Below are 2,911 nucleotides of genomic sequence, written 5' to 3' on the forward strand. Positions count from 1 at the left end.
CCCCTCCTTTCCCCACCGTTTCCTTCCCTCATCCTTCTTTATGGTTTCTTCATGCTTTCTTTTCTTTTTTTCCTGCTCTTTTTATTCTTCTTTTTTCCTCCCCTTCTTCTCTTCCAAGTTTAGGTTGGGTGAGTTTGTACGACCGTCATCGAATGTCTGAAGTTAAAAAATAAATAAATCCATATTTAAGGGGGGGGGGGGAACAAAAGGAAGACCTTTTTAGTCAAGTCAAACGTTTAATAAAAGTTTCATCTTTTAAGGTTCATCCAACATATCTCATAGCAACCTTAACAGTAAAGAATATCACCAGCAGGTAAGCATTCAACAATCGTCTCAGAACCAATGAAAAGGCAACAGTGCAAAAATCCAAACGATAACATCCTCACCGCCATCGCTTTGGTACCAAATTTTCGAGGAAGGGGCTCCAGAAAGGAGGAGGAGGAGGAGGAGTGGGGTGGGTGGAGTCATCATTTTAACCTGGCTGTTCCAGCTGGGGACAATGGGCATTGCAACCCAACAGATGGAAATGAACTGAACCGAGAAAAATGAACGGACGTCCGGGGAGCCCATTCATTTGAAAATGAATGAAAATGGGAGTCCATTTTGCAGGGGAGAAACAGAAACGGGTCTCGGGATTGCAAAAAGAGCAATTCTCTGATTTGAATTTTGCCAATTTCGAGATTGTAGGAATTGTGACGTTATTTGGGGGAGTTGGCAAATCGGAGGCCGGGGCTGTCGTGCCAGGCTGAATCAGCTGCCTTGGTGCCTGGGCCACTGGGCACCCATCACGGAGCAGACAAATAATAATAATAATAAGATCAATAGATTTGGGGAACCCCTTTCTTGGATAGGACAGGTAAGGGGTTCTTTGCTCGCCCAGAAGCAGGTATGAAATGCCTTCAGAAACTTTTTTGGGGTGGGGGGTTCCTTTCCTGAACCCAGATGGATTGAATGACCACTGGAGGGCCCTCTTTTCTTTTCCCTGCTCTTTTTTTTTTAATTTTAAATTTTAAAAAATCTTTTCGTAATGACGACAGAAAAAAATAGCACCCCCGTCTTTGCTCTCCTCGATGCTCCAAGACTACAACTCCCATCCTCCCCAGCTGGGAGGCAGCAAGCACCGAGGGAGCTTTGGCCCGGTTGAACTCTCTAAAAAAGCCCCCTCCCCTCACCTTTGGAAGAGAGAGGGGGGAAGAGGGCGCTAAACAGAAGGTGAGCCCCCCCCAACTATCATCTTCTCTGATCATGAGCGAGTTGGCTAGGGATAATGGGAGTTGGAGTCCGTAGTTCAGGAGGACTCCCTCTCCAGGATCAAGTCTCTAAAGTTGAACAAGGCAGCCAAGAAGAAACAGAGAGAAGGGGAAAAAATCTCTCTTGGAGAACTTACCAACCATTAAGCCTTCAACTAGAAGCAGCTTTGATGGGCTTCCATCCAACATCATCACCGGACTTCTAATTTCCCACAGTGCCCCAAGGTGCTTCTCCATGGCATGATGGGAAATAGGAGGAACCAGAGAGAGGGGGGAAATATCTCGTGAAGAGCTTACCAATGAGCTCCACCTAGAAGCAACCTTGCAAGGGGTTGAGATGGACTTCCATCCAACTGTGAGCTCATTGGATTTCTAATTTCCCACAATGCCCCAAGGCACTCCTCTATGGCATGATGGGAAATTTAATATAGCAGTCCAAGAACCGGAGAGACGTGAAATAAACTTTCTTGGACAACTTATCAATCACCAGCCATCCAACTAGAAACAACCTTGATGGATTTCCATCCAACTGTGAGCTCACTGGACTTCTAATTTCCCACAATGCCCCAAGGCACTCCTCTATGGCATGATGGGAAATAACACAGCAGTCCAGGAACCAGAGAGAGAGGCAGAAAAATATCTCTTGGAGAGCTTACCAATGAGCTCCATCTAGAAGGAACCTTGATGGGCTTCCATCCAACATCATCACCAGACTTCTAATTTCCCACAATGCCCCAAGATATGATGGGAATGATGGCATGATGGGAAATAACAGGAACCGGAGAGAGGGGGAAAAATATCTGTTGGAGCGCTTACCAATGAGCTCCATCTAGAAGCAATCTTGCAAGGGGTTGAGATGGACTTCCATCCAACTGTGAGCTCATTGGACTTCTAACTTCCCACAATGCCCCAAGGCACTCCTCTATGGCATGATGGGAAATTTAACATAGCAGTCCAGGAACCAGAGAGATGTGAAATAAACTTTCTTGGAGAACTTATCAACAACCAACCATCCCAGTTGAAGCAACCTCGATGGACTTCCATCCAACTGTGAGCTGACCGGACTTCTAATTTCCCACAATGCCCCAATATGCTTCTCTATGGCATGGTGGGAAATAACACAGCAGTCCAGGAACCAGAGGGGAGGGGGTTTCTCTTGGAGAGGTTACCAATGAGCTCCACCTAGAAGCAACCTTGCAAGGGGTTGAGATGGACTTCCATCCAACTGTAAGCTCATTGGACTTCTAACTTCCCACAATGCCCCAAGGCACTCCTCTATGGCATGATGGGAAATTTAAAACCTAGCAGTCCAGGAACCAGAGAGATGGGGGAAAAAAATCTTTCTTGGAGAACTTACCAACTATCCAACTAGAAGCAATTTGGATGGCCTTCCATCCAACTGTGAGCTCACAGGACTTCTAATTTCCCACAATGCCCCAAGGTGCTTCTCTATGGCATGATGGGAAATAACACAGCAGTCCAGGAACCAGAGAGAGAGGGAGAAAAATATCTCTTGGAGAGCTTACCAACCACCAACCTTCCAACTAGAAGTAACCTTGGTGGACTTCCATCCAACTGTGAGCTCACAGGACTTCTAATTTCCCACAATGCCCCAAGGCACTCCTCTATAGCATGATGGGAAATTTAAAACCCAGCAGTCC

Source organism: Pituophis catenifer, unplaced genomic scaffold (assembly GCF_029215685.1).
Source record: "Pituophis catenifer annectens isolate HBS135680 unplaced genomic scaffold, rPitCat1.0.hap2 SCAF_17, whole genome shotgun sequence".
In the NCBI taxonomy this organism is placed as follows: Eukaryota; Metazoa; Chordata; class Lepidosauria; order Squamata; family Colubridae; genus Pituophis; species Pituophis catenifer.